The 16295-nt window shown below is 48.7% G+C and overlaps 1 long non-coding RNA gene across 2 annotated transcripts in view; it reads left to right on the forward strand.

Moving 5' to 3' along the window:
- The window catches only part of LOC137562486 (uncharacterized), a 255675-nt gene that overhangs the window by 168150 nt on the left and 71230 nt on the right, over positions 1 to 16295 (forward strand). The window contains exon 3 of one of the 2 annotated variants that reach the window (XR_011030123.1): positions 5495 to 5569. This is a non-coding gene — a long non-coding RNA (uncharacterized lncRNA). Of the gene's footprint in view, positions 1 to 5494; positions 5772 to 16295 lie in introns of those variants that run through there. The other variant, XR_011030122.1, reaches the window with a different exon arrangement.

A 16295-nucleotide genomic window follows, 5' to 3' on the forward strand; every position in this document is an offset into this window, starting at 1 on the left:
GAGGGACCTGACAGACTATGGGGGGCTGGAAGAAGTAAAATAAGTAAGTAAAAATCTACTTTCTTCTTCCAGTTCAGGTGTGCTTTGAACCTTGCACACATAATAGATGGTCCTTAGTGGCGGTTACTGATTGGGATAGTCTGTGCCAAGAACCTAGCATGTGTATGGTGGCCCTGATGGGTCATCTAGAGATCTGGAGAGCCGCCTGAAGCCACTCCATTGTGTGCCATGTCATCGTCCCTCCTATCCCCTCCATAGCAACTAGTGATAATCCTAATCTGCTAATTACCATTATATGAGACTTCACAAAAATGTTAGCAATGATGGCCATTCGTAACTTCATGTCATTTTTGCGTAATTTTGTGCCAACTTAAGCTGTTAATAGCAAAGCCCCATTCATGCTATCGTCACCAAAATTGCTACATACGTTAAGGGCAATCGGAGGAATAGCGGTAAGTCAAAAAGACCTAGTCATTTTTTGAGAAACTCTATTTTAAAAATGCAAAGGAAAAATGTTTTTTAAACTCAGAATAATGATCGTTTAAAAATAACAGTTTAAAAAACATTTTTGTTTGCATTTATAAAATCGAGTTTCTCAAAAACATCAAGGTCTTTTTGAAAAACTATTTTTGTAACTTATTCCCACTGTTCCCTCTTGCCTAACACACCTTAACATACCTACCAGTTTTGGTGCAGATAACATGTGGGGGCTTTGCTAGTAAGTTGAGGCGAAATTACGCAAACTTTTATTGACATAAGAAATTAATTACATTTTCTAGAAATTTCGCATGACGACTTTGCATCGTAATTGTGAATTATAATGCAAAAAACGGGAAATTTGTGCTCATCACTAACGGCAAGCAAATGCGTTGCAATCCTACAGCACTTAACCCCAAGCTGTTTCCGGAGGAAATGGAGTCCAGACCCCTCAGCTGACAGTCACTGTGCGTGTGGACACACCTTAGGACTCCATGCAAGCTGGTTCTATTATATAACTTTCAGGTAGAATAGGAGTTTATGTAATGCTGGGAACACACAATACGTTTTTCCTGTTCGGTTCTTCACTCAATCGTTTTTTCTGCTCAATTATCCGCTCGATGCTCTTATCTTCCTTATCTTTTTCCATTCACTTCTATGAGAAATCGAGCAGTAAAACGATCGAGAGGAATATCGGACATGACAGAAATGATCAATCGAATGCATCTTTCTAACGGAAAAACGTATGGTGTATTCCCAGCATGAGGTCCATTCCCAGCAGTATTGCTGTTTACTCTGCTATTGTTCTTCAGCTTCTCCTGTATTGCTGCGGAGAGGAAAGAATCTCCCATCAGTGGATTTACTCTGGCAGGTTTATGACACTTTCTATGACTTTGCCAGGATGTAGCTGGGATGGCTGTTTGAGTTTCCAGGCAGAGAATTGATGGTAGAGCTGGTGGCTGCCTCTCAGTGCATTGTATTCTATACAATGGGAGGCTGCAATGTCCATACAGACAATGGACACACTATGTGCCTACAGATCTTATCACCATTAATCTGTAACCCTGAAATCTGCTGCTAAAACCTTCTCTCTGTATCTCCATCTAATGCACCTGCCAGGTCAGAAATCTAAAGCCCAATCTACACCATACGATTCTTTGTGCGATTCGATTACGATTCTATATACGATCCGATTAAATCAGACATGGTGATTCGATTCCATTCTATTCGATTTGCCATTGAATCTAATCGAATCCCAATCGAACATGTCTGATTTAATCAGATCGTAAATAGAAACTTAATTGAATCGCACAAAGAATCGAATCGTGTAGATGGGGCTTAAAGGTACCCATACATCTAGCGATGTTGGGCAGATTTGACAAAGAGACAAATGTCTCTCTCTTATCGAATCTGAGAAGAGAGAGATCTGTCAGCTGCCCATATTACACCACAGGCCGATTCCCGATCAATTTCATGCCGCCTCGCTGCCCCGACTCTGTGCCTCCCTAATGGTGCCCTGTGTAAAGTATACATTACCTGTCCGCGGCCTGCACTTGTCCCCCACTGCCCCCGGGATATCTCCTCTGCTTACATGCGCACCCTATGTGGTTTCCTAGTAAGAGCACACATGGAGAGGGAAGTGCGCCCAGAGAAGCGGAGGGGCCAGCGCAGGCCCCTGACAGGTAATGTATACTTTACAAAGATTGAACATTGCAAAGATTAAACATCTGATTCCCCCAGAGGATCTTCCAACCCTAGTCCACGCCTTCATCACATCACGGCTGGACTACTGCAATACTCTTTATGCTGTCCTCCCCAAAAAGGACCTGCGTCGCCTGCAATTAGTGCAGAATGCTGTTGCCAGATTGTTAAAAAAAACCAGCCTCGCCACTGTCACATTACACCGATCCTTCGCTCACTGCACTGGCTACCAGTAGAATGGAGAATACTCTTCAAGATTGGACTGCTGACATTCAAATCCCTGCACAATCTGGGCCCTGGATACATGAAGGACTTGCTGAAGCTGCACCACACCTCTCACAACCTCAGATCAGCAAGTTCTATAAACTTGGTCACTCCCAGAGAGCACCTGAAAAAATCTGGAGATAGAGCCTTCTGTCATGCTGCCCCTACTCTTTGCAACTCCCTGCCACACCCAGTAAAGACAGCACCATCCCTGGAGCTATTCAAATCCAGACTGAAAAGCCACCTGTTTAGCCTGGCATTTCCGGACTTATAGAATTCTTCCTCTGTACCACGATGGTCGGAGCCATGCTTATGCGCTTTGAGTCCTACGGGAGAAAAGCGCTTTATAAATGTTATTTGTTGTTGTTGTACACGGGGCACATTCTTCTTTAGGGGGGACAGAGGCGGGGGTTGTCGCATTCGTTGATCATCGCAAAATTGCACGCCGTTCCCATTGCACACCCGATCGAGCAAGTCGGCCCAACATCTTGCAGCATGCGAGATGTAGAATGCAACCAATTTCGGGACGGTCGGGCATGCACGTGTTGGCACCGATTTTCATCCAATTTGAATATAATAATCGAATCAGATGCTCGATCGGCCTCCTGATGTATGGCCACCTGTAATCTGATCAGAGAGAGATCTGTTGTCCCCCATACACTGCAGACTGATTTCTGATAGATAATCGGTCTAGTGCTGCCACCTCCGCTGGTGCCACATGCTCCATTACATCTCACCTTCCCAGCGCCATGACTCCTGGCCTCTTCCGCCGTGTCTGCTGTCACCGTGATAGCCTGTACCACGTGTATGACATCACACATATGCCTGGTGCCACGTGCTCCATTACATCTCACCTCTCCAGCGCCATGACTCCTGGCCTCCTCCGCCCTGTCTGCTGTCACCGCAATAGCCTGTACCACGTGGCACCATGTGTATGACATCACACATATGCCTGGTGCCACGTGGTACATTACATCTCACCTCTCCAGCGCCATGACTCCTGGCCTCTTCCACCCTGTCTGCTGTCACCGCAGTAGCCTGTACCACGTGGCACCACATGTATGACATCACACATATGCCTGGTGCCATGTGGTACATTACATCTCACCTCTCCAGCGCCATGACTCCTGGCCTCCTGCGTCATGTCCGCTATCACCACAATAGCCTGTACCACGTGGCACCACATGTATGACATCACACATATACCTGGTGCCATGTGGTACATTACATCTCACCTCTCCAGCGCCATGACTCCTGGCCTCTTCCACCCTGTCTGCTGTCACCGCAGTAGCCTGTACCACGTGGCACCACGTGTATGACATCACACATATGCCTGGTGCCATGTGGTACATTACATCTCACCTCCCCAGCGCCATGACTCCTGGCCTCTTCCGCCGTGTCCGCTGTCACCGTGATAGCCTGTACACGTGGCACCACATGTATGACATCACACATATGCCTTGTGCCACGTGCTCCATGACATCTCACCTCTCCAGCGCCATGACTCCTGGCCTCCTCCGCTGTGTCTGCTGTCACCGCAATAGCCTGTACCATGTGGCACCACGTGTATGACATCACACATATGCCTGGTGCCAAGTGCTCCATTACATCTCACCTCTCCAGCGCCATGACTCCTGGCCTCCTCCGCCGTGTCTGCTGTCACTGCAATAGCCTGTACCACGTGGCACCACGTGTATGACATCACACATATGCCTGGTGCCATGTGGTACATTACATCTCACCTCCCCAGCGCCATGACTCCTGGCCTCTTCCGCCGTGTCCGCTGTCACCGTGATAGCCTGTACACGTGGCACCACATGTATGACATCACACATATGCCTTGTGCCACGTGCTCCATGACATCTCACCTCTCCAGCGCCATGACTCCTGGCCTCCTCCGCTGTGTCTGCTGTCACCGCAATAGCCTGTACCATGTGGCACCACGTGTATGACATCACACATATGCCTGGTGCCAAGTGCTCCATTACATCTCACCTCTCCAGCGCCATGACTCCTGGCCTCCTCCGCCGTGTCTGCTGTCACTGCAATAGCCTGTACCACGTGGCACCACGTGTAGGACATCACACATATGCCTGGTGCCACGTGCTCCATTACATCTCACCTCTCCAGCGCCATGACTCCTGGCCTCCTCCGCCGTGTCTGCTGTCATCGCAATAGCCTGTACCATGTGGCACCACGTGTATGACATCACACATATGCCTGGTGCCACGTGGTACATTACATCTCACCTCTCCAGCGCCATGACTCCTGATCTTCTCCACCGTGTCTGCTGTCACCACAATAGCCTGTACCACATGGCACCACATGTATGACATCACACATATGCCTTGTGTCACGTGGTACATTACATCTCACCTCTCCAGCGCCATACAATAATACAATACAATAACATTTGTAAAGCGCTTTTCTCCCATAGGAGACTGACTCCTGGCCTCCTCCGCTGTGTCTGCTGTCACCGCAATAGCCTGCACCACGTGTATGACATATACGTATAGGAGAGGCAGGACTATAGCCAACTCAGTGTGCAAAAGAGTCCCTGGTGAAAGGTGTGAACAAGGTCGCAAAGGTACCCATCCGTGCTGTGCTTGCAATTGTTGTTCTGCAATCATACGAGGGGAGTATGTGTCTCACCCACATACAGGTCAAAGGATCCCGATCAGGGGGAGGTTCAATTGCAATACCACATATGTTATATATGCTATAAAATGCCCATGTGGGCTCCTGTATGTGGGTGAGACAACTCGCAACGTGAAGACACGTATACAAGAGCACAAGCGAAGTGTTGGGGAATGTGTGAAACATCCAGAGAAGCAGAATGTCCCTGTTGGCCGACATTTTGTTCAGGCTGGACATTCTGTATCTCAATTAAGATGGATGGTGTTGGACACAGTCCCTCCTTTAAGGAGGGGAGGTGACAGGGAGAAGCTATTGCTCCGTAAAGAAGTGGAGTGGATCAGGAAATCAGATTGTGTATCCCCTAGGGGTTTAAATGAACAAATCACTTACAAATGTTTTTTGTGATCTATTACAGGAAAGAATAAAAGGTGGGATTATATTTGCTGCGGGATTCATGATGACCCCTCCACTAATCATTGCAGGGTAGACGGTATAGTAGTTCCCTGTATAGGAATTGTTATGTATGATACTTTTTATGTTCACTTCCTGTTTGTTATTGCACTAAGGTGGGACTTCCTGTGGGAAATCCTTGAAATGGGATGTAGTTGTGGTGGGCGGGACACTTGAGGAAGGGTCAGTTGACTCGTAACATGTAGTGTGTCTTGCTCAATAAACACAAACGCAAGTTTGAAGCCTGTGGAGTGCCTTTTTCTACATTGGTGGAGTTTACGTTTGGCAGGAGTGGTGGACCTGCAGAGAAAGAGCACCGGCATTTGCTACCTATATCAGGGTAGCTGGATCTGAGCACCAAGGTGGATTATTCATTGACATCACACATATGCCTGGTGCCACGTGCTCCATTACATCTCACCTCTCCAGCGCCATGACTTCGGGTCTTCTCCACCGTGTCTGCTGTCACCGCAATAGCCTGTACCACGTGGCACCACGTGTATGACATCACACATATGCCTGGTGCCACGTCCTCCATTACATCTCACCTCTCCAGCGCCATGACTTCTGGTCTTCTCCACCGTGTCTGCTGTCACCGCAATAGCAAGTACCACGTGGCACCACGTGTATGACATCACACATATGCCTGGTGCCACGTCCTCCATTACATCTCACCTCTCCAGCGCCATGACTCCTGGCCTCCTCCGCCGTGTCTGCTGTCATCGCAATAGCCTGTACCATGTGGCACCACATGTATGACATCACACATATGCCTGGTGCCACGTGCACCATTACATCTCACCTCTCCAGCGCCATGACTCCTGGCCTCCTCCGCTGTGTCTGCTGACTGCTGTCACTGCAATAGCCTGTACCATGTGGCACCACGTGTATGACATCACACATGCCTGGTGCCACGTGCACCATTACATCTCACCTCTCCAGCGCCATGACTCCTGGCCTCCTCCACCGTGTCTGCTGTCACTGCAATAGCCTGTACCACGTGGCACCACGTGTATGACATCACACATATGCCTGGTGCCACGTGCTCCATTACATGTCATCTCTCCAGCACCATGACTCCTGGCCTCCTCCGTCGTGTCTGCTGTCATCGCAATAGCCTTTACCACGTGGCACCACGTGTATGACATCACACATATGCCTTGTGCCACGTGCTCCATTACATCTCACCTCTCCAGCGCCATGACTCCTGGTCTTCTCCTCCGTGTCTGCTGTCACTGCAATAGCCTGTACCACGTGGCACCACGTGTATGACATCACACATATGCCTGGTGCCACGTGCTCCATTATATCTCACCTCTCCAGCGCCATGACTCCTGGCCTCCTCCGCCGTGTCTGCTGTCATCGCAATAGCCTGTACCATGTGGCACTACGTGTATGACATCACACATATACCTTGTGTCACATGCTCCATTACATCTCACCTCTCCAGCGCCATGACTCCTGGTCTTCTCCACCGTGTCTGCTGTCACCACAATAGCCTGTACCACATGGCACCACATGTATGACATCACACATATGCCTGGTGCCATGTGGTATATTACATCTCACCTCTCCAGCGCCTTGACTCCTGGCCTCCTCCGCCGTGTCTGCTGTCACTGCAATAGCCTGTACCATGTGGCACCACGTGTATGACATCACACATATGCCTTGTGCCACGTGCTCCATTACATCTCACCTCTCCAGTGCCATGACTCCTGGTCTTCTCCACCGTGTCTGCTGTCACCACAATAGCCTGTACCACATGGCACCACATTTATGACATCACACATATGCCTGGTGCCATGTGGTACATTACATCTCACCTCTCCAGCGCCATGACTCCTGGCCTCTTCCGCCGTGTCCGCTGTCACCGTGATAGCCTGAACACGTGGCACCACATGTATGACATCACACATATGCCTTGTGCCACGTGCTCCATTACATCTCACCTCTCCAGCACCATGACTCCTGGCCTCCTCCACCCGTGTCCGCTGTCACCGCAGTAGCCTGTACCACGTGGCACCACGTGTATGACATCACACATATGCCTGGTGCCACATGCTCCATTACATCTCACCTCTCCAGCGCCATGACTCCTGGCCTCCTCCGCTGTGTCTGCTGTCACTGCAATAGCCTGTACCACGTGGCACCACGTGTATGACATCACACATATGCCTGGTGCCATGTGGTACATTACATCTCACCTCTCCAGCGCCATGACTCCTGGCCTCCTCCGCCGTGTCTGCTGTCACTGCAATAGCCTGTACCACGTGGCACCACGTGTATGACATCACACATATGCCTGGTGCCACGTGCTCCATTACATCTCACCTCTCCAGCGCCATGACTCCTGGCCTCCTCCGCCGTGTCTGCTGTCATCGCAATAGCCTGTACCACGTGGCACCACGTGTATGACATCACACATATGCCTGGTGCCACGTGCTCCATTACATGTCACCTCTCCAGCACCATGACTCCTGGCCTCCTCCGCCCGTGTCCGCTGTCACCGCAATAGCCTGTACCATGTGGCACCACGTGTATGACATCACACATATGCCTGGTGCCACGTGCTCCATTACATCTCACCTCTCCAGCGCCATGACTCCTGGCCTCCTCCGCTGTGTCTGCTGTCACTGCAATAGCCTGTACCACGTGGCACCACGTGTATGACATCACACATATGCCTGGTGCCATGTGGTACATTACTTCTCACCTCTCCAGCGCCATGACTCCTGGCCTCCTCCACCGTGTCTGCTGTCACTGCAATAGCCTGTACTATGTGGCACCACGTGTATGACATCACACATATGCCTGGTGCCACGTGCTCCATTACATCTCACCTCTCCAGCGGCATGACTCCTAGCCTCCTCCGCCGTGTCTGCTGTCATCGCAATAGCCTGTACCACGTGGCACCACGTGTATGACATCACACATATGCCTTGTGCCACGTGCTCCATTACATCTCACCTCTCCAGCGCCATGACTCCTGGTCTTCTCCACCGTGTCTGCTGTCACCACAATAGCCTGTACCACATGGCACCACATGTATGACATCACACATATGCCTGGTGCCACGTCCTCCATTACATCTCACCTCTCCAGCGCCATGACTCCTGGTCTCCTCACCTGTGTCTGCTGTCACCACAATAGCCTCTACCACATGGCACCACATGTATGACATCACACATATGCCTGGTGCCATGTGGTACATTACATCTCACCTTCCCAGCGCCATGACTACTCCTGGCCTCCTGCGTCATGTCCGCTGTCACCACAATAGCCTGTACCACATGGCACCACATGTATGACATCACACATATGCCTGGTGCCACGTGGTACATTACATCTCACCTCCCCAGCACCATGACTCCTGGCCTTCTCTGCCATGTCTGCTGTCACCACAATAGCCTGTACACGTGACACCACATGTATGACATCACACATATGCCTGGTGCCATGTGGTATATTATATCTCACCTCTCCAGCGCCATAACTCCTGGCCTCCTCCGCCCGTGTCCGCTGTCACCTCAATATTCTGTACCATGTGGCACCACGTGTGTGACATCACACATATGCCTTGTGCCACGTGCTCCATTACATCTCACCTCTCCAGCGCCATGACTCCTGGCCTCCTCCGCCCGTGTCCGCTGTCACCGCAATAGCCTGTACCACTTGGTACCACGTGTATGAAAACACACATATGCTCGGTGCCACGTGGTACATTACATCTCACCTCTTCAGCGCCATGACTCCTGGCCTCCTGCGCCGTCTCCACTGTCACCACAAAAGCCTGTACCACGTGTATGACATCACACATATGCCTGGTGCCACGTGCTCCAATACATTTTACCTCTCCAGTGCCATAACTCCTGGCCTCCTCCGCCCGTGTCCGCTGTCACCGCAATAGCCTGTACCACGTGGCACCACGTGTATGACATCACACATATGCCTGGTGCCACGTGCTCCATTACATGTCACCTCTCCAGCGCCATGACTCCTGGCCTCCTCCGCTGTGCCTGCTGTCACTGCAATAGCCTGTACCACGTGGCACCACGTGTATGACATCACACATATGCCTGGTGCCATGTGGTACATTACATCTCACCTATCCAGCGCCATGACTCCTGGCCTCCTCCGCTGTGCCTGCTGTCACTGCAATAGCCTGTACCATGTGGCACCACGTGTATGACATCACACATATGCCTGGTGCCACGTGGTACATTACATCTCACCTCTCCAGCGCCATGACTCCTGGCCTCCTCCACCCGTGTCCGCTGTCACCGCAGTAGCCTGTACCACGTGGCACCACGTGTATGACATCACACATATGCCTAGTGCCACGTGGTACATTACATCTCACCTCTCCAGCATCATGACTCCTGGCCTCCTCCGCTGTGCCTGCTGTCACTGCAATACCCTGTACCATGTGGCACCACATGTATGACATCACACATATGCCTGGTGCCACGTGGTACATTACATGTCACCTCTCCAGCGCCATGACTCCTGGCCTCCTCCGCTGTGTCTGCTGTCACCACAATAGCCTGTACCACGTGGCACCACATGTATGACATCACACAAACGCCTGGTGCCACGTGCTCCGTTACATCTCACCTCTCCAGCACCATGACTCCTGGCCTCCTCCGCCGTGTCTGTTGTCATCGCAATAGCCTGTACCACGTGGCACCACATGTATGACATCACACATATGCCTGGTGCCACGTGCTCCATTACATGTCACCTCTCTAGCACCATGACTCCTGGCCTCCTCCTCTGTGTCCGCTGTCAACCACAATAGCCTGTACTATGTGGCACCACGTGTATGACATCACACATATGCCTGGTGCCACGTGGTACATTACATCTCACCTCTCCAGCGCCATGACTCCTGGCCTCCTCCGCCGTGTCTGCTGTCAACCACAATAGCCTGTACTATGTGGCACCACGTGTATGACATCACACATATGCCTGGTGCCACGTGCTCCATTACATCTCACCTCTCCAGCGCCATGACTCCTGGCCTCCTCTGCCGTGTCTGCTGTCACTGCAATAGCCGGTACCACGTGGCACCACGTGTATGACATCACACATATGCCTGGTGCCACGTGCTCCATTACATCTCACCTCTCCAGCGCCATGACTCCTGGCCTCCTCCGCCGGTTCTGCTGTCACTGCAATAGCCAGTACCACGTGGCACCACATGTATGACATCACACATATGCCTTGTGCCATGTGGTACATTACATCTCACCTCTCCAGCGCCATGACTCCTGGCCTCCTCCGCCGTGTCTGCTGTCACTGCAATAGCCTGTACCATGTGGCACCACGTGTATGACATCACACATATGCCTGGTGCCACGTGGCACAGCCCACACGGTACAGGCTATAGCAGTAATGGTGTACATAGTGGTGACGGTGGAGGAGCCCAGGAGTCGCGCTGCTGGAGAGGTGAGATTTTTAAAATACCTCCCGAGGGGACAGTTTACAATTGGGAGGACAACAGCCGGGGTATGTCTAGGGGCAGGCAGGCAGTGATTGGTAAATTCTAGTGGCAGGTAGGTAGTGATTGGTAATTTCTATTGGCAGGTAGGTAGTTATTTGGTAAATTCTAGTGGTATTTAGGTAGTTATTTGGTAAATTCCAGTGGTAGTTAGGTAGTTATTTGGTAAATTCTAGTGGCAGGTAGGTAGTGATTGGTAAATTGTAGTGGCAGGTAGGTAGTGATTGGTAATTTCTATTGGCAGGTAGGTAGTTATTTGGTAAATTACTAGAGAAGAGGCCGGTAATATCTGAGAGAAAGAAATGGTCAAGGGCGGAACATGGAGAACCGGACCACAGCTACGTACAATAATAAACAGCAGTGCTTACAAGATACATTGAGAACATTGTTTCACTAGATAGTGTGTCAAAAAGAGCCCTTAACCTTAAAGGGACACTTAAGCCAGAAAAAAAAATGAGTTTTACTCACCTGGGGCTTCTACCAGCCCCCTGCAGCAGTCCTGTGCCCTCGCAGCCACTCACTAATCCTCTGGTCCCCCGCTGCCAGCTAGTTTCGTTTTTGCCGACAGGCTCGTCAGGACTGGCCACGTGTAGCTTTTTCCGCATTCCCGACTTCAATTAACGCATTGCAAAAATACGCGTTGCCGCATTACGCACGCATAGATATGTGGCAACGCGTATTTTTGTACGCGTTGCGGTCCGCAATAGCGCTAATTGCAGTCGGGAATGCGGAAAAAGCTACGATGGGCCTGTCGGCAACAACGAAACTAGCTGGCAGAGGGGGACCAGAGGATTAGTGAGTGGCTGCGAGGGCACAGGACTGCTGCAGGGGGCTGGTAGAAGCCCCAGGTAAGTAAAACTCATTTTTTTCCTGGCTTAAGGTTCACTTTAAGCTGGGGGGGAGGGGAGGGGGCTGGAGGGGGAAGGGCATGTAGAGAGTTCAAGTGGTTGACAGCAGAAGGAAAGAAAATTGCCTTGAAGTCCTGGTGGAGATGGCCCAAAACCTTTGACTTGATGGGAGCCTGCTGAAGAAGCGGTGGCCTGGGTGTGACGGATCATTGGCAATCCTCAACACTCAGTGCAGTCTGGAGTTGTAGAGGAGATCAAGTGGGAGAGGTGTTTCCAGATGATATTCTCCTCTGATCTGATGACCCTCTGTAGTTTGTGTCTTTCACTGGTGGAGGAGCCAGCGTACCAGACCAGATGGACAAACAGAGGACAGATTCAATTGTGATGGAGGAGAAGTTCGATAGAAGCTCCCGGGCTATACTGAACTCCTTTAGTTTGCGAAGAAGGAATGATCTCTGCTGGGTAGAGGGGGGTGTTTGCCTTTCAGCTCAGGTCAATGCTGATTTGTGGGCCTAGGAGGCGGACGCAGACTACTCTTGTGACCTCAGTGCTGTCAATATAGTTGGTCGGAAATGCCCATTTCTGATTCCGCAGAAGTTCCGATCTCCACCAATGGTAATATCCATTTGTTTAGTCATTTTATTAGCCATTTTTTATGCATCAAAGAATGCACACACAAAAATTACCTTTTTTTTGATGAAACATTCTGCACTCTCTGATTGGTCCATTGCTTCCAAGGTCTGTGATTGGGCTAAAATGAGAGTTGCGGTAAATAGGATTCCCGCGGGATTCCGATTTCCTATTGGAAATGCAGAAATTTCAATTTTGTGGAATCTGAATGAGCATCCCTAATTGGAGGAGGGGGGGGGGGGGCATGCTTCCTGAAATCAATAGTTAGCTTGACTGTGTTGAGGACCAGCCTGTTCTCCTTATATCAGTGGCATGTTCTGTCAACCTGCTAACGGGGGGCCGGCTCATCCTTCTTGGTTACAAGCCCGACGATGGTGGTGTCGTCAGCAAATCTGATGACCTTGACAGAGTTTGCCGTGGATCTGTAGTTATTCGTATAGGGAGAAGGAGACCACGATTAGTGACAGGATACATCCTTGTGGGGCACCTTCGTTGGTGACTCTTGGTTGAGAGGAGATACCATTCAGGTTTTTAATTTCAATAATTTTTATTGAGAAAGTTAACACAGAAATACACATATAAGCATATAATTCAACTGTAGGACAATCAGTATACAATAAAATTGTAGCTCAAATAAGGTAGGATAAGGTAAGAATTCTGGTGACAGAGAAACACAAGAAACAGTATAGAGATGTTACAATTTCCAGATGAAAGTGGTCAGGGGCAGAGGGACATATGTGTCTGTTTTTTTAAAGTCAGCTATTATAACATCAAAAAGGAACTACACAAGCACATACATGATGAATATAAAAAAATCTGTCGTTGCTTTATTAATCAAATTTTACAAAAAGAGTGATTAAAAACAGCATGGGATGGCCACCCTGCCACAGCCACACGCAGTCCTTCCACATACATCCACACACAAACACACCACGGCCGTATAGCAAGCACGCCAGAAAAGCTATTGTGTTTCCAAAGGAACTCCAACTAGTTCCATAGATTACCACCTTTACAGCCAAATGTCCATTAATCCAGCAGGCTCAGTTGTAGTTTTGAAGCAAATGTTAGTAGGTTAGCATTGCCAAAGCAGACAAGACATTTCAGGTGCAAGCTCATAGCACATAAACAGGCCACATCATGACCGCTGTGAATCAACAGTTCCAAACTCAATGTCAGTACACTGCCAGTGCAAAGTTATCTCACCATACCGGGTTCTTGCTGGAAGCTGAATAGAGATGTTAACAGTAATATCCTCAATTGCTGCATGAACTACATCATGCAGAGCAGAACACAACGTGCATATAATATAACTTATAAAACATAACACATAACGTTGGTGTGGGTAACATGATGATAAAATCGAATATAGTATGTAGTATGTAGCCAGCAAAAACTTGAACACCAATAACCAATATTTAAGGGTTAATATTTCCTCTAGAATGTTAGTATTTTGATACCCAGATTATGCTGTGATTGGTACTATCTGATAAGATTGGGTTGGAAGAAGGTAAGAGGTAGGGAGATAAGTGAAGGGTCACATACAGAGTGATGTACAGGAGCTACTGTTAAGGCGAGCTGAGAAGAGCATTTCAAAATGTACGTTTGTTTGAGCAGTTGCCTTAACTTGTATTATGGACGGGACCTGTGGGGATGCCCAATTTGCTAGGAGGAGTTGTCTTGTGGCAAACAATATGTGTGAGACAATAAGTCTGTACGGTGGAGGGATACGATCCATATTAATATGGAGGATGGCTAATGCTGGGTCTGGGAGAGTTTGGTGACCTACAATGTCACTAATGGTTCTGAAAACATTTTTCCATAGGCCATGCACTAAAGGACAGGACCAATGGAGTAATTGGGGTCTTGAGTTCTCTAGTCTAGACCATATAGTTAAGGGATCTTCAGTTGGACAAGCGAGGACAAATGTTTATACCAAGAGGAGATTCCTTTTTTTTAATTATTAGGCATTATATTATACACTTTGAGGTGTCTGGGGAGAGAGGGAATGGTTTGTGTCGAAAGAAAGTGTTTAATTTGTAGATAAGTATATTGTTCCGAGCTTGGGAGGGCGATTTTTTTGCATAGGCCTTGGAAAGAGACCAATTTGTCCTTTTCAAATAAGTCGTTGCTATTTATCACCTTAGCCTTCGTCCATGATCTAAGATGAATATTCTTGATGATTAGTGTTAGGGCAGTTAGTGGAATATCTCATTTCAGGTCGTCTGGATCTTTATGCGCTTTTGAATACATTTTCTGCCAGCATGCAATCGTAATTTGCATAGGTGGGGAAATTGGAGTTTGTGATTTTAATATTAATATTAATATTAAAAATGGAGGCAGAAAGGAGATTTTTTAAGGATTTACCATATATTGACGATTCTATGATTACCCATGGTTTGATATGTGGGGAGGTCCATCAATGTTTGGAGATATCAAGTATGCAGGCCTAATAGTACATTTCAAGGTCCAGGAAACCAAATCCTCCAATTTGGGGTGATTTAATTAATGAGGAGTATGCTATTCTATGCGATTTGTTTTTGATACCATTCAGGTTGACAACTTGGCACCTGTTGGTCTGGAAGTCTGTGATCTATAGGCATAAGGTGGGATGATTCTCGAGTGCTGCACGATTCTTCTGTAGTATGCGGGGGCAGATGATTTTAAAGGCCGAGCTGAAGTCCAGTAGGAGGATCTTGGCGTACGAGTCTGATTTAGCCGTTTGGTGACTGATGAGCTCTAGGCAGATATTGATTGCCTGGTGGACCTGTTTGGACCTTTTTGCTCTATAAGAAAACTTGGACAGGTCCAGAAGGGACAAGGTAGAGAGCTTGAGGTGGGACAGGACCACTCTTTCAAAGGCCTTCAGGATGACAAATGTTAGGGCCACAGGCCTGTAGTTGTAAAGGTTGGAGATTCTCTGCTTTTTAGGTAAGTATGATGGTGGATCTCTTGAAGCATGCTTGAACTTTGCCTTCCTGAAGGGACTTGGCGTAGCTGGAGGCGAGGATGGGAGCGAGCCGCCATGAACAAGCGACACGCCATCAGTGCCGGAGGATTACCTGCCATTCAACGTTGACAGGTGGCACAGGACATCAGCCTTGCCCACTTTACTTCACACACGTTAACATACCTGTAAAATGCCACTTATTAAAGAAACCATATCCATGCTACATATTAGCTTCTTCATCACATCTTCCGTAGCGCCGTACATAATATAAAACAAATATTGGGGAGCACAGATACATGGGAATTTAAAAACTCTGTTCAGTCAAGACATCCAGCAATACATACATAGCTGATGTGTGGTCTGAGAAATCACCAATAATGGTACATAGTCATAAGATAAATTACAGCAGAATAAGAAACACTAGGGGCCATATCCTATGCGAGGTGACGCACGTCTTCCAGCGGCAGAAGACGTATGTTAGCGTGTTTAGACTGGCTCTTTGCAGGTACCCCTAACGCTCATGTGTGACAGAAAGCATTGCTTCTTGGCAGCAGGAAAAATGTAATGGGATAGAGTGTAAAGAATTCACTGGGCAATAAGATTGCCCAAGCGAGTTTTTTAACACATTGCCTAGGGCTAAGTGCAATCGGATCAGATAACATTATCATCGCCTGATTATGAGATTCACCAGCATTTAACTCTCGCTAGTCTCACTATTGCATCAGGCCCTTGGAGGCCTACTGACTAGCAGCGGGTCTGTACAGAGCTCGGCCCGAACTGTTCTGATCTCTGCCGGGCCACATCCACTGTAGAGTTGTTTGAAGTATCATGTCCTCAGTGC

The sequence above is a fragment of the Hyperolius riggenbachi genome, chromosome 3 (genome assembly GCF_040937935.1).
Source record: "Hyperolius riggenbachi isolate aHypRig1 chromosome 3, aHypRig1.pri, whole genome shotgun sequence".
NCBI classification, from domain to species: Eukaryota; Metazoa; Chordata; class Amphibia; order Anura; family Hyperoliidae; genus Hyperolius; species Hyperolius riggenbachi.